Raw genomic sequence first — 25344 nt, 5'->3', positions numbered from 1 at the left:
TTTACAGGTGGCCGAGCGGGCCGGGCAGCGCTGGCGGGGGTGTTTCGGCTGCCCGCAAAAATAGCAGCGGGGCCCCCCTGGGTGGTCTGGGATTCTGGCCGCGCACGCTTGCGGGGGGGGTGGGGGGTGGGGGCGGGGGGGGGTGCTGGGGGGTCGGTCGCAGCGGGGGTCCACGGAGCCCTAGGGGCTGTAGTGCGGTCGGGGGCATAGGCGCGGGCGTTTTGGGAGGCCACGTTGAGGGAGGCTGCAAGGGCCCGTACCTCTATGAGTCCGAGGGAGTCTTTCTCTAAAAGTCTCTGGCGAATTTGCGCCGATGCCAAACCTGCTACGTATGCGTCTCTGATCAGGAGGTCCGTATGGTCATTCGCCGTAACCGCTGGGCAGTTGCAGTTTCTTCCCAGGATCGTTAGAGCATTGTAGAATTCGTCTAGCGATTCCCTGGGGATTTGTCGTCTCGTCGCGAGCTGGTAGCGTGCATAGACCTGGTTGACGGGCCGAATGTAGGTCTCTTTCAGCAAGTTGATCGCGCTGGGAATTCTTCCGCGTCCTCGATGAGTGAGTAGATTTCGGGACTCACCCTGGAATGCAGGACCTGCATCTTATGGTCTTCTGTTGGTCTGCCGGGGGCCGTTTGGAGGTATCCCTCAAAACACGCCAGCCAGTGCTTAAACGCCGATGTTGCGTTAGCTGCTTGGGGGCCGAGTCGCAGGCACTCCGGGGCGATCCGGAGCTTCATATTCCTTTTTAAGTCTGCTCAATAAATTGTAGCACCATCGATCACACACGAGACGAGACGTTGAGAACTTCAATCGAGGCTTTATTGAGCAGACTTGTTCCCTAGCAGCTCAGTCACAGAATGCAGCTGCTGGGAGCAACCCGGGTTCTCGGGGGTGTGTTTGCTAGTGCAGTTGCGGAGGGTTTAAACTAATGTGGCAGGGGGATGGGAACCGATGTAGGAAGTCAGTGTGGACAGAAACAAAAGGCAGGAAGGGAGAGTGTGTAAAGCATGACCTGAGAAAGCAGGGCAGAGAGCAAGGAAGGTCTCCATTAAACTGCATTTATTTCAATGCAAGGGGCCTGACGGGCAAAGCGGATGAACTCAGGGCATGGACGGGCACATGGGACTGGGATATTATAGCTATGACTGAAACATGGCTAAGGGAGGGGCAGGACTGGCAGCTCAATGTTCCGGGGTACAGATGCTATAGAAAGGATAGAACAGGAGGTAAGACAGGAGGGGGAGTGGCGTTTTTGATTAGGGAGAACATCACGGCAGTACTTAGAGGGGATATATCCGAGGGTTCGCTCACTGAGTCTATATGGGTGGAACTGAAAAATAAGAAGGGAGAGATCACCTTGGTAGGACTGTACTACAGGCCCCCAAATAGTCAGCGGGAAATTGAGGAGCAAATATGTAAGGAGATTACAGATAGCTGCAAGAATAATAGGGTGGTAGTAGTAGGGGATTTTAACTTTCCCAACATTGACTGGGACAGCCAGAGCATTAGGGGCTTGGATGGAGGGAAATTTGTTGAGTGTATTCAGGAGGAATTTCTCATTCAGTATGTGGATGGACCGACTAGAGAGGGGGCAAAACTTGACCTCGTCTTGGGAAATAAGGAAGGGCAAGTGACAGAAGTGCTAGTGAGAGATCACTTTGGGACAAGTGACCATAACTCCATTAGTTTTAAGATAGCTATGGAGAATGATAGGTCTGGCCCAAGAGTTAAAATTCTTAATTGGGGCAAGGCCAATTTTGATGGTATCAGACAGGAACTTGCAGAGGTAGATTGGGGGAGACTGTTGGCAGGCAAAGGGACGGCTGGTAAATGGGAGGCTTTTAAAAATGTGTTAACCAGGGTGCAGGGTAAGCACATTCCCTTTAGAGTGAAGGGTAAGGCTGGTAGAAGTAGGGAACCCTGGATGACTCGAGATATTGAGACTCTGGTCAAAAAGAAGAAGGAGGCATATGACGTACATAAGCAACTGGGATCAAGTGGATCCCTTGAAGAGTATAGAGATTGTCGAAATAGAGTTAAGAGGGAAATCAGGAGGGCAAAAAGGGGACATGAAATTGCTTTGGCAAATAATGCAAGGGAGAATCCAAAGAGATTCTACAAATACATAAAGGGGAAAAGAGTAACTAGGGACAGAGTAGGGCCTCTTAAGGATCAACAAGGGCATCTATGTGCAGAGCCACAAGAGTTGGGTGAGATCCTGAATGAATATTTCTCATCGGTATTCACGGTGGAGAAAGGCATGGATGTTAGGAAACTAGGGGAAATAAATAGTGATGTCTTGAGAAGTGTGCATATTACAGAGGAGGAGGTGCTGGAAGTCTTAAAGCGCATCAAGGTAGATAAATCCCCGGGACCTGATGAAATGTATCCTAGGGTGTTGTGGGAGGCTAGGGAGGAAATTGCGGGTCCCCTAACAGAGATATTTGAATCATCGGCAGCCACAGGTGAGGTGCCTGAAGATTGGAGAGTGGCGAATGTTGTGCCCTTGTTTAAGAAGGGCAGCAGGGAAAAGCCTGGGAACTACAGACCGGTGAGCCTAACGTCTGTAGTAGGTAAGTTGCTAGAAGGTATTCTGAGAGACAGGATCTACAAGCATTTAGAGAGGCAAGGACTGATTTGGGGCAGTCAGCATGGCTTTGTGCGTGGAAAATCATGTCTCACAAATTTGATTGAGTTTTTTGAGGGGGTGACCAAGAAGGTAGATGAGGGCAGTGCAGTAGACGTTGTCTACATGGACTTTAGCAAAGCCTTTGACAAGGTACCGCATGGTAGGTTGTTGCAGAAGGTTAAAGCTCACGGGATCCAGGGTGAGGTTGCCAATTGGATTCAAAATTGGCTGGACGACAGAAGGTGGTTGTAGAGGGTTGTTTTTCAAACTGGAGGCCTGTGACCAGTGGTGTGCCTCAGGGATCGGTGCTGGGTCCACTGTTATTTGTGATTTATATTAATGATTTGGATGAGAATTTAGGAGGCATGGTTAGTAAGTTTGCAGATGACACCAAGATTGGTGGCACAGTGGATAGTGAAGAAGGTTATTTAGGATTGCAACGGGATCTTGATCAATTAGGCCAGTGGGCCGACGAATGGCAGATGGAGTTTAATTTAGATAAATGTGAGGTGATGCATTTTGGCAGATCAAATCAGGCCAGGACCTACTCAGTTAATAGTATGGCGTTGGGGAGAGTTATAGAACAAAGAGATCTAGGAGTACAGGTTCATAGCTCCTTGAAGGTGGAGTCGCAGGTGGACAGGGTGGTGAAGAAGGCATTCGGCATGCTTGGTTTCATTGGTCAGAACATTGAATACAGGAGTTGGGACGTCTTGTTGAAGTTGTACAAGACACTGGTACGGCCACACTTGGAATACTGTGTGCAGTTCTGGTCACCCTATTATAGGAAGGATATTATTAAACTGGAAAGAGTGCAGAAAAGATTTACTAGGATGTTGCCGGGACTTGATGGTTTGAGTTATAAGGAGAGGCTGGATAGACTGGGACTTTTTTCCTTGGAGCGTAGGAGGCTTAGGGGTGATCTTATAGAGGTCTATAAAATAATGAGGGGCATAGATAAGGTAGATAGTCAACATCTTTTCCCAAAGGTAGGGGAGTCTAAAACTAGAGGGCATAGGTTTAAGGTGAGAGGGGAGAGATTCAGAAGGGCCCAGAGGGGCAATTTCTTCACTCAGAGGGTAGTGAGTGTCTGGAATGGGCTGCCAGAGGTAGTAGTAGAGGCGGGTACAATTGTGTCTTTTAAAAAACATTTGGATAGTTACATGGGTAAGATGGGTATAGAGGGTTATGGGCCAAGTGCGGGCAACTGGGACTAGCTTAATGGTAAAAACTGGGCGGCATGGACTGGTTGGGCCGAAGGGCCTGTTTCCATGCTGTAAACTTCTATGATTCTATGATTCTATGATTCTATTATACCCCGCCTATCTGGGTGGAGCCCAGTAGGCGGCAGATCCAATCAGGACCCAGCATCTGTCCTCCAATAGCTCCTCGGTATTCATGGTGTACCGTATTACCCCTAATACATACCACCACAGCCCTTGAGCCACCCGTCGATTAGGTGGCGCATGACACGCTGTAGCAAGGGGTTGGCCACCATCTCGCAGCGAATTTGGACGAGGCGTTCATCCGTAGCAGGTAGATTGGAGGCCGCGAATGCCACATGGGCATCAACCTGGCAGACAAATCCCGCTGGGTCACATGGAGTGTTGACTGCCCTGGAGAGAGCGTCCAAAATGATGATGTCTTTGCCTGGGGTGTATACTAGATGGAAGTCATATCGCCGGAGCTTGAGAAGAATACATTGGAGGCGAGGCGTCATATCGTTCAAGTCTTTCTGTATTATATTGACCAGCGGGCGATGGTCGGTTTCAACGGTGAATTGAGGAAGTCCGTAGACACAATCGTGAAACTTAACCACACCGGTCAGAAGGCCCAGGCACTCCTTTTCTATCTGCGCCTGGCGCTGCTCCGTGGGGGTCATTGCACGTGATGCATATGCAACGGGGGCCCATGATGAAGCCTCATCACGTTGAAGGAGCACTGCCCCAATGCCGGATTGACTGGCATCGGTCGAAATTTTGGTCTCCTTTGCTGGATCAAACAAAGCTAAGAACGGGGCCTTGGTGAGTTTTGTTTTGAGTTCCCTCCATTCGCGCTCGTGGGCAGGGAGCCATTGGAAGTCTGTCGTCTTCCTGACCAGGTTCCTGAGAGCCGTGGTATGAGAGGCGAGGTTAGGGATAAACCTCCCTAAAAAAATTGACCATGCCCAGAAATCGGAGGACCGCCTTCTTGTCCTCTGGTGTTTTCATAGCTGTGATGGCAGCTACCTTGTCCGCATCTGGCTGCACACCCAATTGGGAGATGTGGTCCCCGAGGAACTTAAGTTCTGTCTGACCAAAAGAGCATCTGGCCCCGTTGAGGCGGAGGCCATGCTCATGTATAAGTCTGAATACGCGCTGGAGGCGACTAACATGCTCCTGCGGGGTGGTGCACCAAATGATTATGTCATCGACATAGACGCGAACACCTTCAATACCTTCCATCATTTGTTCCATGATCCTCTGGTACACTTCTGATGCAGAGATGATCCCAAACGGCATCCTGTTGTAACAATATCTTCCAAAGGGGGTGCAAAGTTTCCTGCTGGATTTATCGAGCTGGATTTGCCAGAATCCTTTTGAGGCGTCGAGTTTGGTGAAGAGCTTGGCGCGAGCCATCTCGCACGTGAGCTCTTCACGCTTGAGAATTGGATAATGCTCCCTCATGATATTGCGATTTAGATCCTTGGGATCAATGCAAATTCTCAATTCGCCGGAAGGCTTTTTTACACATACCATGGAACTGACCCAGTCGGTCGGTTCCGTTACTTTGGAAATCACTCCTTGGTTCTGGAGGTCCTGCTTGAGGCGGTCCTTGAGGGGTGCTGGGACCCTGCGAGGTGCGTGCACCACAGGCGTGGCATTCGGTTTTAATAAAACCTTTTAGGTGTACGGGAGCGTGCCCATGCCTTCGAAGACGTTGTGCTGCTGGTTGATAATGGCGTTGAGCTGCGCCCTGAAGTCGGTGTCCTGAAATGCAGACGCGTCAGCAGGAGAGAGAGAGTGAACTCTCTGAACTAGGTTCAACAGCTTGCATGCCAGCGCGCCAAGCAGGGAGGCTTTCGAGGAGCCCAGGATTTCAAAGGGAAGGATGGCTTTGCGTGACCTGTGCGTCACTTCAAGTTGACACAAGCCGCTGGCAGCAATGCCATTGCCATTATAATCTAATAGCTGGCAGGCTGATGGGAGGATGGCTGGTTTGATACGAGGTCAGACCGCGCAATGTGATTGGCGGAGGCACCAGTGTCCAGGCAGAATCGTATTTGGGACCGGTTGGCCATAAGGGTGGCACACCACTCATCGTCCAGATCCATGCTGTAAACCAACAGAGGCTAGATTCTTTGCTTCGGGGACACCCTGTTTTCTGTAACGATACTGACTCGAAAAGTTGCCTTCGGGTCCTCAGTGTCAATATCGGGTAGTAGTTCCGCATCGGACACGGTGACCGTGGGTTGAATGGCCCGGACATTCCTGCGAGGCTGGCTGGAGCAATACGAATTGGCAGGCTGAGCTGATCTGCATAAAGCAGCATAGTAGCCAAGTTTGCCCCATCTCAGGCATTGTCGGGATTTGGCAGGGCATTGCCGCTTTAAGTGGGCGGAGCCACAGTTGCCGCACGTTGTAGCGTCAGTATGTTCACTGCGCCACCACGCATGCGCGGTGCAGTCGTACGTGGTGCGCGCCTGCGCAGTATGTTCGTCGACGTCGCCGTCCCGTCGTTCGGTGCGCACAAGCGCGGGAGTCCGTGAAAAGCGCGCAAAATGGCCGCCCTCATCCAGGCTGAGGCCCTGGAGTTGCTCGATTGCTTGGACCCGTTCTGCCTCATGGGGACCTTGCCGTGCCGTTTCAGCTGCTTGGATGTGGGAATACCGACTCGTGGCGTGTTCATGTAGCACGCAGGTCTCGATGGCGGTCGCTAGGGTGAGCTGCTTTACCCCGAGGAGCTGCTGGTGTAGGGGGTCCGACTGAACACCGAAAACGATTTGTTCGCGTATCATGGAGTCGGAGGTGGGCCCGTAGCTACAGGACTGCGCAAGGGTGCGGAGATGGGTGAGAAAGGACTGGAAAGGTTCATCCTTACCCTGCAAACGCTGTTGGAATACATAGCGCTCGAAACTTTCATTCACCTCTACGTTGCAGTGAGTGTCAAACTTGAGGAGGACCGTCTTGAATTTTGAATTATCTTCATCATCAGCAAAGGTGAGAGAATTGAAAATGTGGATGGTATGTTCCCCGGCCGTTGATAGGAAGAGAGCGATCTTCCTGGTGTCCGAGGCATCTTCCTGGTCTGTGACTTCAAGGTAGAGCTGGAAGCGTTGTTTGAATATCTTTCAGTTGGCCCCTAGGTTACCGGTGATGCGGGGCGGCGGCGGCGGGCGGACGCTGTCCATTTTGCAGGATGGCTGTATGCTGATGGAAGGCAGATCACTTGCAGGTAGGTCTAAGAAGTGCTAATATCCCTCAACTACTGGTACCATGATGTGTTGGGTGCTCTGGATCCGTGGAACACATACAGGCCACCAACACTTCAAATAGTACAACACTATTTTATTAAGTTAGAAACTGATGAACATACTTTCGCTGTGGGTTAACACGATGTTAGATTGAACTAAAGACCTACGCCTGTCCGAACCAGTCTATGCATTCAGGACATGGTGAAGATCTGTGCTGTAAGCTCTGTCCTTCTAAGAGGCTGCATCCCGAATGAGCGGGAACTCTGATGCCCTCTGTCTATATAGTGAGTGTGCTCTAACTGGTGATTGGCTGCGGTGCTGTGTGTGTTGATTGGTTTTGCTGTGTGTCCATCAGTGTGTGTATCTGCACCATGATATACTGGTGTATATTATGACAGACCCCAGGAACTAGCTGCAGCCCACACGAGTTTCGGGCTTCTGGAACAAACAGTCCCATCGATTGTGGAGATGCAGTCGCAGAGCCAGGGACTACATGAAGGGTTGTCGGCAAGCATCCAGCACCTTCAGGCGTAGGTGGAGGACTCCAACAACATGCAGCATCAGGTGGTGGTGCCGACCATGCGTGCCACCCAGGCCATCACCGCACGGGTGGCATCTGCGGTGGAGGCAATGGGGACGAGGGTTGAGGTTATGGATCAGCGTGTCCAAGGCCTGGGGCATTCTGTGCAGGCGCTGGCCAAGGCCCAGGACAGGGTGTCACCTCACAGGCAGCCATGTGCGAAAGCCATCTGAAAATTGCAGCAGCGATTCTAAGCGTGGCCCAGTCAAAGCGGGCCATGGCTGAGAACGTCAGCAGTATCGCCCAGGCACTGACCGACGTGGCACAGATACAGAGGAAGGTGGCCCACTGGCTGATGTGACAAAGACGCAGAAGGTGGTGGCACAGTCACAGGGTGATGTGCCGCAGTCCCAGCAATGGTCCACTCCCTGACTCTGGTCAAGACCAGAGCGGGCCTGCAGGACTGACAGCGCCAGGTGGCGGGGGAGTCTCAGAGGATAGCTCCGCTCACACCTCTGTCCCATGGAGTAGCCCGGGTGCCATTGGGCACCCCAAGGGAGGAGGAGGTGATAGGGCTTGTGCCGGTGACTCCCGCAGGGCAGGTGCTGGAACACGGCAGCACCTCGGACTTAATTTCCTTTATTTCCTATTTATTGACTTCAGATTTCTGGTGATCTGCACACCTAGGAATTTGAAGCTGTTAACCATCTCCACCTCAGCCCCATTGATGCAGACAGGGTACGATGCACAGTACTTTGCTTCCTGAAGTGAATGGTCAGCTCCTTAGTTTTGCTGGCATTGAGGGATAGATTGTTGTCGCTGCACCACTCCACTAGGTTCTCTATCTCCCTCCTGTACTCAGACTCATCATTGCTCGAGATCCGACCCACTATGGTCGTATCGTCAGCAAACTTGTAGATGGATTGGAACCAAATTTTGCCACGTAGACGTCTGTGTATCGGGAGTATCGTAGGGGACTAAGCCCCGGTATTGAGGACTATTGTGGAGGGGCTGCTGCTGTTTATTCTTACTGATTGTGGTCTGTTGGTCAGAAAATCGAGGATCCAGTTGCAGAGTGGGGAGCCAAGTCCTAGGTTTTGGAGCTTTGATATGAGCTTGGCTGGGATTATGGTGTTGAAGGCGGAGCTGTAGTCAATGAATTGGTGTCTGATGTAGGAGTCCTTGTTGTCGAGATGCTCGAGGGATGAGTGTAGGGCCACGGGGAAAATGCGCCTGCTGTGGACCGGTTGCAGCAGTACGCGAATTGCAGTGGATCTAGGCATTCTGGGAGTATGAAATTGATGCGCTTCATGACCAACCTCTCGAAGCACTTCATTACGATTGATGTCAGGGCCACCGGACGGTCGTCATTGAGGCACGATTTTATGTTTGCCCTATGTATTTTCTTTTCATGTACGGAATGATCAGTCTGAACTGTACGCAGAACAATACTTTTCACTGTACCTCAGTACATGTGACAATAAACAAATCCAATCCAATTCTTGTCCCTGGCGCGTCTGGTGGGCAGCAGACAGAACAGGGCGGCACCCTGCCACCTGAGACACCTAAGCAGCAGCCGGGCCCATCCAGATCTAGGCGCCCCAGACGATGGCCGCCAACGGTGTAGTGATCTCTGTAGGTGCATGCACACAAGGGGTTAATGGGTAAATAGCAGCACCACATGATCACTAGAGGGCTGGACCAAGAGGGATATAAAAAGAAGCCACAGGGGGTCTCTCGCTCTCTCTCTCGTGGGTGTACTGTGAAAAGGGTAACATCAGAATCACATAGATAGTTAGTGGAGTTACGTTTAGTTATTATTGTTAAATCTTGTTAACCAATTCCTAGTTTCCATGTTAAGGTAAAGAACCCATGCATTTATAGTTATAGTTACTCAATAAATCTTTGTTGTTACTGGACGAGTTTGAGTCTTCTTCAACAAGATTCAGAGGACCTCACCATCAACCAAGGATTGAGTAACATATGTTATCGACCACGCAGGTAACACCACATGGTTAAAGGAGTGTTGGCCTTAACAACAAAGACAGAAACTAGCTAGATTAGGTTCCACAGACAAGAAAAAGAAAAAACTCGGATAAGATATTCGGCCAAGGAAGGCATCGCTACACTTGAATCTCTCGGGCACAAACTGGTAAGATGGAATCACTTCCAGCTCCAGAACACCTCAGAACCTTTGGTAATCTCCAGTATAATTGGAAGATTTTCCTGCAACAATTTAATTTGTTTCTGGAAATCAAGGACATGATCGTTGCGCCAGATTCCAAAAAAAAGCATACCTCTTAGCTGCAGCAGGGAAACCGGCCATGGAGATATATAACTCATTTACCTATGCCGAAGGGGGGTACAAGGATAAGTGGGACACAATTATAAAAAAATTCGATACCCACTGCAAATCGGAGGTGAATGAAACATTTGAACGCTTCAAGTTCACCAGGCGTATACAAAGACCAGGAGAATCGTTCAGCAGCTTTCTCACTGACTTAAAGCTGCTGGCCCAATCCTGTAATTATGAGACCCTCCGTGACTCCCTCATCAGAGACCAGATTGTCAGTGGCATCTCTGATGAGCGACTCAGAAAATTTCTCCTTAAGCACAAAAATCTTAATCTTAAAATGGCTATACTACTATGTTCTGCTCACAAAATCACTAAAGTACAATATCAGCAGATTACTTACCGGGACCAAGGCCTTCACCACGAGGTTGGAGCTGTCAAAATGGTGGCCCAGGCTTCTCGAAGGCGCTCCTCCACCGGCAATCCCGCGCGCGCGAATCTGCAAGTGGCCCACACACATGCGCAGTTTGCACGGTGACTGGAACCGGCTGACAATGCTACTGCGTATGCGCGAGCATGGTGGGACGGCGTCATGATGTGTCATAACTGCGGACATACCACTTAAAAGGGCAATGTCCAGCTTTTAGTAAACAGTACCTGAGGTGTGGAAGATACAATCACTATGCATTCAAATGTCGAGCTGTGCTACAGATGACTTCCACGGGAAAACAACTAAGACCCTGCGACATTAGGAACGTGGCATCTATGGACCGCCAACCAATATTCAGTGATTACCTGTCCGAAAATGATGACCTTGCCTATGATGACTCCTACGGTGTGGACACGGTTACGGTAACTGAGGAACCTTACATCACCACGCCTCATCCAAAACGCCCGAGAGTGAACAAAAAGGGATTTAAAGTTTCAAAACAAAAATTTATTTTCCCCAGCGACAGAATGAAGCCCGAGCCTCCACTCACAGTTAAAGATCACTGCCGCAGCACCCTGAAACATACCGTTTGCAACACCCAAAGAGAAGAGCACAATGACAAATCCATAGCAAAAGATTTGCTCATTGACGATGATTACTCAGGAGATGTGTTTCTCATTGGACACATAGAGCACCATGACACATCCTCGACAAGAAGCGATGATTTGCTCGCTGACGAATGCCACTCAGCCATGGATCAGTTCTCTGGATCTGATGGTCATTACAGCAGCAACATGGGTGGCAAGTCCCATACGAGTCTCATGGTGGGAGAATCCAGTACCATGACGACATGGCAGCTCGTCAACAAAATGGATGACAACCACATGTCACATATCCTAGCAGAAGGCGACGCCACGCAGAGAGCACAGATTGACTCCACTGAGGGAGTGATACCGGCCTCCATAGCGAGCTGGTTGACAGGCTCCAGAACGGCCGCAAGCAACGACTCCGGAGCATCAGCCGTGAACGAGGAAGACTATGACGGTCTTTCTGCCTTGTATGAGCAGCCAGCAGCAGACATTAAATGTCTACCCACTGTTGATAAAAGCAGTGAACAAAACCACAACAACAGATCTCGTGATTTTGTGTCTGTGCCGCAGCAATCACCCAACCCAGCTTGCAAAAAAGATGACATACGGAGTCAACACTGCAAGCACAAAAGAAAGTCCGCTACTGACATCATATTACTTCGACCATTTCGCTACCTCGTGATGTGCTCACGTACACACATAAACACTGATGGTGGTCACAACAAAATGATGACATCGACACTACCACCTCAATGACAGGAGAAGAGATCAACTCACCTGATCAAACTCATACAGTCTGGACTTACAAAGTTTTTTGTTAGGGTTGGACTTTTTAAACGTTGATTGACTTTGTACAGTCATTATTACCATTACATACTGTACACAGCGTCACTTGTATTATCTGTTCCCAGTTGACTTAATTCATTATGTTTGTTCAATTTTCTTCACACCATACGGAAAATCTGTAACACACGAAAAAGGGGGGGATGTAGTGATCTCTGTAGGTGCATGCACACAAGGGGTTAATGGGTAAATAGCAGCACCACATGATCACCGGAGGGCTGGACCAACAGGGGTATAAAAAGCAGCCACACAGGGTCTCTCGCTCTCTCTTGTGGGTGTACTGTGAACAGGGTAACATCAGAATCACATAGATAGTTAGTGGAGTTACGTTTAGTTATTATTGTTAAATCTTGTTAACCAATTCCTATATTTCCATGTTAAGGTAAAGAACTCATGCATTTATAGTTATAGTTACTCAATAAATCTTTGTTGTTACTGGACGAGTTTGAGTCTTCTTCAACAAGATTCAGAGGACCTCACCATCAACCAAGGATTGAGTAACACATGTTATCGACCACGCAGGTAACACCACAAACGGGACCCAGGTCGCAGGGAGGGCATCACAGCAGACCGCCTCCACCCCTGATGTACAGTCTGGGAATCCACCTAGACATAGCGTTAGGGCCCGTAAGGTCAGGAAGTTAGACACCAGTTACGTTGGCATGGGTGCAGGGCACAGTTTAGTGATAGGGGCTGGGGCATGTATCTGTAAATATTTGTGGACATTAGACACCTGTTCAGACTGTTATAACCTGCCCCCGTGCTTTGTTGGCACTGGTCTGGGCCAGAGAGGGAGCGCAGGGGGCGGGGATGGGCAGATATTGTGGGTGGGCTGGGCTCCCTACCCTCCCCTGCAACCATCCCCACCACCATCACCTTAGAGATCCGACGGGACCGTGTGATGGAATGGCCAGCTCGCATGCAGGAATCACCCAGGTGGATGGCGGAAATTGCTACCGTGGGCAGGGGTCAGAGGTTGTCAGATGATGCAGTGCACCAAAGGTCATCGCAGAGCGGGTTGTCACCTTCCTCCATCCCATGGACCAGACATGGTGTTACTGCCTGTTGTGCGGCAGGTATCTACCACGGCGAGGGTTGCAGGCAGGGCGGTGTGAGGGTGGGATGCGGTGTCCGTGCCCCCTGGCCAATAACCTCCCACCTCTAGTCAGTAAACCTGGAGGCGATCAGAGATTCCCGTGCGAGTTGGCCCTGGCTCACATGTCGTGCAGCCTCTTGCGCCTGGGCCCCACCTCCCACCCACCGTTGCCTCCCCCCGCATATTCCTCATTAGAGGAGGCCTGTCCTTCATCTTCCTCCTCCAACATATTGCCCCTCTGCTGTGCAATGTTGTGGAGGACACAGCGGGCTGCCACGATGCGGGCGGTCCTCCCAGTGACATACTGGAGGGGCCGTTCCAGAGCGATCCAGGCACCTGAAACGCATGTTCGGGATGCCGAAGCATCGCTCGATCATTAAGGGGCAATTTAGCGTGGCCAATCCACCTATCCTGCACTTCTTTGGGTGGTGGAGTAAAACCCACGTAGACACAGGGAGAATGTGCAAACTCCACACGGACAGTGACCCGGGGCTTGGATCGAACCCCGATCCTCAGCTCTGTAGGCAGCAGTGCTAACCACTGCGCCACCGTGCCGTCCTTAATATTTTAATGTTAATACAACATGGTCAAATACTTTCTAAACCTGGTGTGTAATACTGTGTACTTTCTGTCAGTCTAATAAGTTGGTGTTATTCACTGCTTTATGCACAATATTTTTACTGGAACATGTTGTTATTTTTATGTGGCGTTATAAAATAATCAGCCAGCAACTGTATTGATTACCAGGTGATTGGGAAATTTAAAAATGGACTTTCCTTTCCTTTTAAACTTAACTTCAACTTATTGCCATGAATATCAGCAACATTTCTTCCACCAAAAATGCATTATGCCATCTAACTGGAAATTATAACAAGTAAATGCACTTTGGCAAGTCTGTTTGCTTAATGCTCAGGAATGCTTTAAAAGCATTGCAATTGTATTATGCCACATCTGAAATAGAAGTAATTGAAAGAAGGTAATCTAGAGAGGTTAGCAGCACCAAAACCAGTTTCACAGATCCACCACAATGTCAACAATCATACCCGCAAGCTCGGCATGACCATGGGGACTTGGCTCTGCATATGATACTGATGAATACATACCAGATCTTGGAGACCCGTATCTATATTTGCAAGGATGCCTGAAGCCAAACTACACCTTGGTCATTTATTCTTATTTTTTTACTTATTATCCTATTTGTCTCGGCCTCCTTCCACTCCAACCCAGGTATAGTTTTCACAATCGGCCACTATGTTTTCAACAGATAAACAGAATAGATGTCAAACACATCAGTTAACATAGCCAGTTATTTCCTGTCCTTTGTTTTTAAAAAAAATATATTTATTCAAGTTTTTTGGCCAAACATAACAATACGTAGTGTTTCTTTTACACAACAATAAAGCAATATAAATAACCGTGGCCAGTTTTAAACAAATAAATAAGTAATATATAAACAAAAACAAATAACAAAACTAAATGGCAACTGCCTTGTCCAAAATAAATACTCTCCAAAAATACAATCCAACAATCCAAGATACAATTACATATACCAAATACCTATACATATACAATAACATCCCTGAGAGTCCGTCCGATTCCCCGCCCCCCCCTCCCCCCCCTGGGTTACTGCTGTTATCTACTTATTTTCCATTCCCTCTATCTTTATGTGAGGTAGTCGACGAACGGTTGCCACCGCCTGGTGAACCCCTGAGCCGAACCCCTTAACACAAACTTAATCCGTTCTAACTTTATGAACCCTGCCATATCGTTTATCCAGGTCTCCACACCTGGGGGTTTGGCTTCCTTCCACATTAACAATATCCTGCGCCGGGCTACAAGGGACGCAAAGGCCAACACATCAGCCTCTCTCGCCTCCTGCACTCCCGGCTCTTCTGCAACCCCAAATATAGCCAACCCCCAGCTTGGTTCGACCCGGACCCCCACCACCTTCGAAAGCACCTTTGCCACCCCCATCCAGAACCCCTGTAGTGCCAGGCATGACCAGAACATGTGGGTGTGATTCGCTGGGCCTCTCGAGCACCTCGCACACCTATCCTCTACCCCCAAAAATTTACTGAGCCGTGCTCCAGTCATATGCGCCCTGTGTAGCACCTTAAATTGTATCAGGCTTAGCCTGGCACACGAGGACGATGAGTTTACCCTACGTAGGGCATCAGCCCACAGCCCCTCCTCAATCTCCTCCCCCAGTTCTTCTTCCCATTTCCCTTTCAGCTCATCTACCATGATCTTCCCCTCGTCCCTCATCTCCCTGTATATGTCCGCCACCTTACCGTCCCCCACCCATGTCTCTGAGATCACTCTATCCTGCACTTCCTGCGTCGGGAGCTGCGGGAATTCCCTCACCTGTTGCCTCAAAAAGCCCTCAGTTGCATATACCGAAATGCATTCCCTTGGGGCAACCCGTATTTTTCCGTCAGCGCTCCCAGACTCGCAAACGTCCCATCTACAAATAGATCTCTTAATTGTACTACCCCAGCTCTTTCCCATGCTCCAAATCCCCCATCCATTCTCCCCGGAACGAACCTATGATTGTTTCTTATCGGGGACCGCACCGAAGCTCCCGTCCCTCCCCTATGCCGTCACCACTGCCCCCAAATTTTCAATGTAGCCACCACCACCGGGCTTGTGGTGCATTTCTTTGGTGAGAACGGCAACGGTGCCGTCACCATTGCTTGCAGGCTAGTCCCCCTGCAGGACGCCCTCTCCAATCTCTTCCACGCGGCTCCCTCCCCTTCTCCCATCCACTTACACACCATTGAAACATTGGCGGCCCAGTAGTACTCACTTAGGCTCGGTAGTGCCAGCCCCCCCCTGTCCCTACTATGCTGCAAGAATCCCCGCCTCACTCTCGGGGTCTTCCCAGCCCACACAAAACTCATAATGCTCTTCTCAATTCTTTTGAAAAAAGCCTTCGTGATCACCACCGGGAGGCACTGGAACACAAAAAGGAATCTCGGGAGGACCACCATTTTAACCGCCTGCACCCTACCTGCCAATGACAGGGACACCATGTCCCATCTCTTGAAATCCTCCTCCATCTGTTCCACCAACCGTGTTAAATTAAGCCTATGTAATGTACCCCAATTCTTGGCTATCTGGATCCCCAGGTACCGGAAGTCCCCTGTTACCTTCCTCAATGGTAAATCCTCTATCTCTCTGCTCTGCTCCCCCGGATGCACCACAAATAACTCACTTTTCCCCATGTTCAGTTTATACCCTGAAAAATCCCCAAACTCCCCAAGTATCCGCATTATCTCTGGCATTCCCTCCGCCGGGTCCGCCACATATAGCAACAAATCATCCGCATGCAGAGATACCCGGTGTTCTTCTCCCCCCCTAAGTACTTCCCTCCACTTCCTGGAACAACCTCAGTGCCATGGCCATGGGTTCAATCGCCAATGCAAACAATAATGGGGACAGAGGACATCCCTGCCTCGTCCCTCTATGGAGCCGAAAATAGTCAGACCCCCGTCCATTTGTGACCACGCTCGCCATCGGGGCCCTATACAGCAACTGTACCCACCTGATATACCCGTCCCCAAAGCCAAATCTCCTCAACACCTCCCACAAATAATCCCACTCCACTCTATCAAATGCTTTCTCGGCATCCATCGCCACCGCTATCTCTGCTTCCCCCTCTGGTGGGGGCATCATCATTACCCCTAGCAGCCTCCGTATATTTGTATTTAGCTGTCTCCCCTTCACAAACCCAGTTTGGTCCTCATGGACCACCCCCGGGACACAATCCTCTATCCTCATTGCCATTACCTTGGCCAGAATCTTAGCATCCACATTCAGGAGGGAAATGGGCCTGTATGACCCGAATTGCAGCGGGTCTTTTTCCTTCTTTAGGAGGAGCGATATCGTTGCCTCTGACATAGTCGGGGGCAGCTGCCCCCTTTCCCTTGCCTCATTAAAGGTTCTCATCAGTAGCGGGGCCAGCAAGTCCAAATATTTCTTATAGAATTCAACTGGGAATCCGTCTGGTCCCGGGGCCTTCCCCGCCTGCATGCTTCCTATCCCTTTCACTACTTCCTCCGTCTCAATCTGTGCTCCCAGCCCCACTCTCTCCTGTTCCCCCACCTTAGGAAATTCCAGCTGATCCAGAAAGCACATCATTCTCTCCTTCCCGTCCGGGGGCTGCGCTTCATATAGTCTTTCATAAAATGCCTTGAACACTCCATTCACTCTCTCCGCTCCCCGCTCCATCTCTCCCTCCTCATCTCTCACCCCCCCTATCTCCCTCGCTGCTCCCCTTTTCCTCAGTTGGTGGGCCAACAGCCTACTCGCCTTCTCCCCATATTCGTACTGAACACCCTGTGCCTTCCTCCATTGTGCCTCTGCCTTACCCGTAGTCAACAAGTCAAATTCTACATGTAGCCTTTGCCTTTCCCTGTACAGTCCCTCCTCCGGTGCCTCCGCGTATTGTCTGTCCACCCTTAGAAGTTCTTTCAACAACCGCTCCCTTTCCCTACCCTCCTGCTTTCCTTTATGTGCCCTAATAGATATCAGCTCCCCTCTAACCACTGCCTTCAGTGTCTCCCAGACCACTCCCACCTGTACCTCCCCATTATCATTAATTTCCAAGTACCTTTCAATACACCCCCCCACCCTTAAACACACACCCTCATCTGCCAACAATCCCATGTCCATTCTCCAGGGTGGAAGCTGTTGTTTTTCTTCCCCTATCTCCAGGTCCACCCAGTGTGGAGCATGATCCGAGATGGCTATAGCCGTGTACTCCGTCCCCGTCACCTTTGGGATCAGTGCCCTTCCCAAAACAAAAAAATCTATTCGTGAAAATACTTTATGTACATAGGAGAAAAACGAAAACACCTTACTCCTAGGTCTACTAAATCTCCAGGGATCCACTCCTCCCATCTGCACCATAAAATCCTTCAGCACCTTAGCTGCAGCCGGCCTCCTTCCGGTCCTGGACCTCGATCTGTCCAGCCCTGGGTCCAGCACCGTATTAAAGCCTCCACCCATTACCAACTTCCCCACTTCTAGGTCCGGGATTCGTCCTAACATACGCCTCATAAAATTGGCATCATCCCAGTTCGGGGCATACACGTTCACTAATACCACCGCCTCCCCTTGCAGTTTGCCACTCACCATCACGTATCTGCCCCCACTATCCGCCACTATAGTCTTTGCCTCAAACATTACCCGCTTCCCCACTAGTATGGCCACCCCCCTGTTTTTTGCATCTAGCCCCGAATGAAACACCTGCCCCACCCATCCTTTGCGAAGTCTAACCTGGTCTGTCAGCTTCAGATGCGTCTCCTGAAGCATAACCACATCTGCCTTAAGTTTCTTTAGGTGTGCGAGTACCCGTGCCCTCTTAATCGGCCCGTTCAGTCCTCTCACATTCCACGTGATCAACCGGGTTGGGGGGCTCTTTACCCCCCCCCCCGCCCTGACGACTAGCCATTTCCTTTTTCAATCCAGCTCCTCACCCGGTTCCCACGTAGCTGCATCCCCCCCAGGCGGCGCCCCCCCGCCCCGCCCCCCCCTCCCATACCAGCTCCCCCTTCTCCCCAGCAGCAGCAACCCAGTTAACCCCCCCCCCCCCCCCCCCCCCCCCCGCTAGATCCCAAGCTAGCGTAATTGCACCCCCCATGTTGCTCCCAGAAGTCAGCAAACTCTGGCCGACCTCGGCTTCCCCCCGTGACCCCGGCTCACACTGTGCGAGGCCCCCTCCTTCCTGCTTCCCCGTTCCCGCCATGATTACCATAGCGCGGGAACAAAGCCCGCGCTTCCCCTTTTGGCCCCGCCCCCAATGGCCGGTGCCCACAGCTCCTCATCCTCCCTCATCCCCTCCCCCACGACATGGGGAAGAGAGAGAAGTTACAGGGTCGCAGGTTTAACAACCTGGGAAGTCCTCTCTTTCCCCTTTTCCCCCCTTCATCCCACAAATTCACCCCCCCCCACTTTTGTCCCAAACCTTCTTTTTCTGGCCCGCTCACTCCAGCTTCTCCTCGACAATAAAAGTCCACGCCTCGTCTGCCGTTTCGAAATAGTGGTGTTTCCCTAGATGTGTGACCCACAGTCTTGCTGGTTGCAATATTCCGAATTTGACCTTCCTTTTATGCAACATCGCCTTGGCCCGATTAAAGCTTGCCCTCCTTCTCGCCACCTCCGCACTCCAATCTTGATACACGCGGATCACCGCATTCTCCCACCTACTGTTCCGAGTTTTCTTGGCCCATCTGAGGACCATCTCTCTGTCCTTGTATCGGAGAAATCTCACAACTATTGCTCGAGGAATTTCTCCAGCCCTCGGTCTTCGCGCCATAACCCGATAGGCTCCCGCCAACTCCAGCGGACTTGTCGGGGCCTCCGATCCCATTAACGAATGCAGCATCGTGCTCACATATGCCCCGACGTCCGCCCCTTCTGCACCTTCGGGAAGACCAAGAATCCTTAAGTTCTTCCTCCTCGCATTGTTCTCCAGCACCTCCAGCCTTTCCACACATCTTTTGTGTTGTGCCTCGTGGATCTCCGTTTTCACCACCAGGCCCTGTATGTCGTCCTCATTCTCAGCAGCCTTTGCCTTCACGACCCGAAGCTCCTGTTCCTGGGTCTTTTGCTCCTCCTTTAGCCCCTCAATCGCTTGTAATATCGGGGCCAACAGTTCCTTCTTCATCTCCTTTTTGAGTTCATCTACGCAACGCCGCAGGAACTCTTGTTGGTCAGTGCCCCATATTAAACTGCCTCCTTCCGACGCCATCTTGCTTTGTGCCTGCCTTCCTGGCCGCTGCTCTTGAGGATCCACCGCAATCCGGCTACTTTCCTCTCTTTTTTCCATCCGTGTCCAGGGGGATTCCCTTCTGGATTACCGCACAGTGTTATTTGCCGTTAAAATTGCCGATGGGGCTCCTATCAAGAGCCCAAAAGTCCGTTCCACCGGGAGCTGCCGAAACGTGCGACTTAGCTGGTCATCGCCGCACCTGGAAGTCCATTTCCTGTCCTTTGTTAATTGGCACCAAGATAATGACTGGGTTGTCCAATGCCACTTTTATTGGGGCTTACCCATGTACAGGTGGCCAAGCCATTTGTCTGTTTTTGGCGGGATGACTGTCATAATATGTACATCAGGATCCATTTTATGACGGAATGGTATGAATGAGTAGCGGGAATAACATGACCAGTTTTTCTGGATCCATCGAGGCTCTAAAAAGGTAACTTTTCATTTATTATTGTGGGATCTGGAGGAGCAAGAAATCAGGGTTTGCAAAATAATTGCTGTCTGCTGTATTCACCTTAAAAAGGGGCTTCATATGCAACTTAGTGACAGGAATGACAATGTCAAGTTGGATAAGAAGGTGAGAATATCAGTGAAGAACTAGCATCGGTACCAGCATGCAGCATAGAAAATTAGATACTGGCCTCCCACTTGTCCTACAATTCTTCAAATGTTATCGAATGCTGAGCTCTTGCTATCCAATTGATAGACATCAATTCAGACGAGACGCTGAGAAGCAGTGAACCGATGCTTTAATAAGCTAAATATGTGCCGACCTGTAGCTCCTCCCACACTGCAGGGCTGACCCAATTCAACAGGCTTACCTCCACAGCTGGGCGGAGCCACAGGCGGAGCCAATAATAACATTCCAACAATACAACAGCAACAACCAATAACAGAACAGCAATAGCAATAAGTATATACAACAGTGGAGATAACAATACTAAAAGAACAGTAGAACATATATACAACAGCCTTACGTAGCCATACGTGGCTCACCACACCAATGACACATAAATGCCGAATACAATTTTGCAGGCAAATACAGGGCTTTCTTTTCATTGGCTCAGATTTTATGGTCGATGGCATACCAACGGTGCTAACCATTTATTAGACTCATACTTTCCCACAGACTTTCAGAATGGAACCTCCTGTGATTGGAAATTCATCGGGGCAGCACAGTGGCACAGTGGTCAGCACTGCTGCCTCATGGCACCGAGGACCCAGGTTCGATTCCGTCCCGGGTCACTGTCCGTATGGAGTTCGTACATCCTCCCCATGTTTGCGTGGGTCTCACCCCCACAACCCAAAGATGTGTAGGCTAGATGGATTGGCCACGCTAAATTGCTCCTTAATTGGAAAAAATGAATTGGGTACTTTAAATTTAAAAGAAGATATTAATTTCAGCTTGGCACCTTCTACAGGGTATCTCGGTCCCATGTGAGCTGAACAAACAAACATATATATTCTTCTCAAACAATCATGGAAGAAACCATAATGAGGCACACAGAATCCATACCAGGAAGTGTTGGTTAGAAACATTATTTCCAGCGAGGTATTCCCGTTGAATGAGCTGGCACAGCAGGCTAATTTAGGGGGGATGCCATTCACGGTAACGAGGGATAAGTTTAGGTACTTGGGGATTCAGGTAGCGAGGGAATAGACATGGCTCCGTAAGTGGAACTTAACATAGCTGGTGGAGGAGGCCAGGGAGGATCTTGAGAGGTGGGATACACTGCACTTAACGTTGGCGGGGAGGGTCCAAGTGGTGAAAATTAATATTCTGCCGAGGTTCTTGTTTATCTTTCAGGCTATCCCGAACTTTATACCAAAGGCCTTTTTTCGGAAAGTGGACACAATCATCTCTGACTTTGTATGGACGGGGAAGGTGCCGAGGGTGGGGAGGACCCTGCTACAAAGGCAGAGGCAGCAGTGGGGGTTGGCTTTGCCAAACTTGCTCCATCATTATTGGGTGGCGAATGTGGACAAGGTGCGGCGGTGGTGGGAAAGAGAAGGGGTAGAGTGGGTTAGGGTGGAGGAGGAATCTTGTAAGGGGTCTAGTTTGAGGGCTATGGTGATGGCAGCATTGCCAATGGCTCCGAGTAGGTATTCAGGGAGCCCAGTGGTGCAGTCCACGGTGAAAATATGGAATCGGCTGAGGAGGCATTTTAGGGTGGAAGGGATGTCGGTGCTAACGCCGCTGTGCGGGAACCATGGGTTTGAGCCGGGAGGGATAGATAGTGTATACAGGAGGTGGAGGGAAGTGGGGCTGGTCAAGGTGAGGGATTTGTATTTGGAGGAAGGGTTCGCCAGTCTGGAGGAGCTAAGGGAGAAGGTAGAGCTGCCGAGGGGGAGTGAGTTCAGGTATCTACAGGTTAGGGACTTTGCACGAAAGGTCTGGAAGGGGTTCCCTAGATTGCAGGGATACACCCTGTTGGAGCGACTGCTGCTTCCGGATGTGGAAGGGGAGGGAAGAATTGGGGAAATAAATAAGTGGCTGGGGGGCAAGGAGGAGGGCGGGTGCTGAAGATCAAGAAGAAATGGGAAGCGGAGTTGGGAATGGAATCAATTGGGGAGTATGGAGTGAGGCAGTGCGAAGGGTAAATGGGACCTCCTCTTGTGCAAGGATGAGCTTGATACAGTTTAAGGTGGTGCACAGGGTGCATATGACCCGGGCGAGAATGAGTGGGTTCTTTCAGGGGGTAGCAGATAAGTGTGAGAGGTGTGGGTGGGGGCCAGCGAATCATACCACATATTTTGGGGTTGTGAAAAATTGGGAAGATTCTGGGCGGGAGTGTTCGCGGTCTTAGCCAGGATAGTGGAGGAGGGAGTGGACCCGGACCCTTTGGTGGCAAGATTTGGGGTTTCAGAGAAGCCGGAGCTCATGGAGAGGAGGAAGGCTGATGTCATGGCCTTCGCCTCTCTGATTGCACGGCGACAAATTTTGCTGGAGTGGCGGTCGGCATCGCCACCAAGGGTAGCGGCATGGTTGGGTGACCTGTATGACTTCCTGCGGTTAGAGAAGATAAAGTATGAGTTAAGGGGCTCAGCAGGGGAGTTTGAGAAAAGGTGAGGGATGTTTGTGACCGTGTTTGAGTAGCTGTTCGTCGCAGTTGAACAGCTAAGGGGTGGCGGTATGGGGAGGTGGGGTGAAAAAGGAGGAAAATCTGTACAAACTGTATAGTTGATTGTTGTGAAGAATGTTTCCCGGGGTGTTTATTTGCTGTAACCTACTTCGATACAAGTTTGAATAAAATGCATTAAAAAAAAAAGAAACACTATTTCCATGCCAAATCATTGACAGAAAGTGAAATAGAGGGAAAGTAAGATGGAATTAAGAGTTGGTGGTGGTGGGGGCGGGGTCTCAGCAAATCTGTTACAAAAAAATAAATTCCACAAAGACCATTCCAGCAATTTTAAGCCATTGGAGAACTCCAATTGCCATGTGCGGCAGCCATTGCTGCTGTTAAATCAAATTTCACTGTTGTCTGCTGAGTTTGGGGGCCAATCATAGTCACCAGCTCAAAATTGTAGGTGAGTACAGGTCCCGTGGTATTATTTATTCAGATCGAGCTTTCGAGTAAAACCTTCAACTATTTGGTCTCAGTACTGTCACAGACTATAAAGCAGGAGATTCATAACAGCTCTGAGAGGAATATCCCACTGATATTAAATGGAAATGAAAATAGTGCTCACGTGTTGGAAATATAGTTGAATAAATTCATTGCACAGAAAAGACATGAATATCATATAAAGGCTGGAAACCTCCACTGAGTTTGAGTGATTCATTTCCAAAAATAATGTGACCTGTGAAGAGTTGAAAGTATAAACAAGATTTCAAATTGATATTGTCCCATGGCCATGGAATTCTTTGCATTTTACAAGAGAAATTTTCAACACATCGGGGTTTGAGGGAAGACAAGGAGAAGTCTCAAAAATCGCTACCTCTAGCTTGAAATTATTTTAAAAATGAGACATATGAATCTGAATGGACAATGACAATGCACCTTCAAATGAGATGGAATGAGTCATCACCAAAGACTGATCTTTGCCAATATCACAAGAAAAGGATACAAACATATAATTCATTTCCTTCCTGTGTGTGGGAATTGCTGGGTCAGAATGATTGTGATCCCAGATCCTCACTTCAGCAGATGACCAATATTCAGATGGACCAATATTCAGATGGACCAATATTCAGATGGACCAACATTCAATTTGTTACACACCTTGGATTGCCATGTACGTGATCATGAACATTTTAAACATATACTTCCAGGAGCATGATATCTAATTCAGGAGAGTCACTTGTTTTCAAACAAATAAAAGTTCATTTTCAGAATTTGATCCACTTATCAGTTGAAATCAGTCTTTATGGCGTTTTATACCATTTTCTCGCTTTTATCTATGGGCTGTTGATTGTAATGTTTGCACTCATACGTCTTGTAAAAAGACTGTTCTTCACAGTAACTATTCTTGTGGTTAGCACTGTTGCTTCACAGCGCCAGGAGGCCGAGTTCGATTCCCGGCTTGGATCACTGTCTGTGCGGAGTCTGCACGTTCTCCCCGTGTCTGTGTGGGTTTCCTCCGGGTGCTCCGGTTTCCTCCCACATCCCGAATGATGTGCTGTTAGGTGAATTGGACATTCTGAATTCTTCCTCAGTGTACCCGAACAGGTGCCGGTGTGTGGCGACTAGGGGAGTTTTACAGTAATGTCATTGCAGTGTTAATGTAAGCCTACTTGTGACAATAAAGATTATTATTATGGGGGCCAGTTTAGCTCAGTTGGCTGGACAGCTGGTTTGTGATGTAGAGGAGACAGCAGCATGGGTTCAATTCCTGTACTGGCTGAGGTTATTCTCAACCTTGCCCCTCACCTGAGGTGTGCTAACTCTCAAGTTAAATCACCACCAGTCAGTTCTTCCCCTCCAAGGCAAAAGCAGCCAATGGTCATCTGGGACTGTGGCAACCTCACTTTACTTTTTACTCTTAACCAGACAATAAAATCCATGTTGTAATGTATATTCCCAATTACAGTAGGTGCTCAATTACGTCATTTGCCTTTGATCCACAGGAGGGAAACCAATAAGGCGGTGACGAGAAAGGTCTGTTGAAGGCAGTGCATTGCGTTCTGACCACTGGAAGAAGAAACAGCACCAAAATGTACAGCAGCAAAAATGAGGAGAAAGTAATCAATGTAATGAAAGGACTAGCTTCACCACTCTGGGTTTAAGTTCCTTTAATCAAACAAAATGTTTACATCAATAATAATGTTGGGCATCCAATGGTCTCCACCGCTTAATCATTTTTTGGGTGTGCCCAACAGAATCTATCTCCCGCCCAACTTCAGCTGAGTCTTTTTTTGTAGAATATTTCTGTAGTGTCCATATAAGACCCAATTTCTATATGGGCTCTTCAAACCATTAATTATTCATTCAGCGACAAAATCTAAAATTAAAGTAAATGTTTTCATCTTTACTCTTCTAAATTGAGAGCAGCCCATAACTGAGAGGGAGATTACAAAGCACAGGGGCAGGCTGGCCATATGGGAAATAAGGAGATTTCAGCACTCCCATTTTTCCATAAGAATCTGAATGAACCCTGCATTCTTTCCGATACTCTTGCGATATATATACCATGAAGCTGAAACTTCTTTAGCTTTAGGCTTTTGCTTTGACAGTGGACATCAGCAGTGAAGGTATGTTTAGAGATTTATGACTTT

This window comes from Scyliorhinus torazame, chromosome 4, assembly GCF_047496885.1.
Source record: "Scyliorhinus torazame isolate Kashiwa2021f chromosome 4, sScyTor2.1, whole genome shotgun sequence".
NCBI lineage: Eukaryota > Metazoa > Chordata > Chondrichthyes > Carcharhiniformes > Scyliorhinidae > Scyliorhinus > Scyliorhinus torazame.
Note: the sequence above shows the minus strand (reverse complement) of the source record.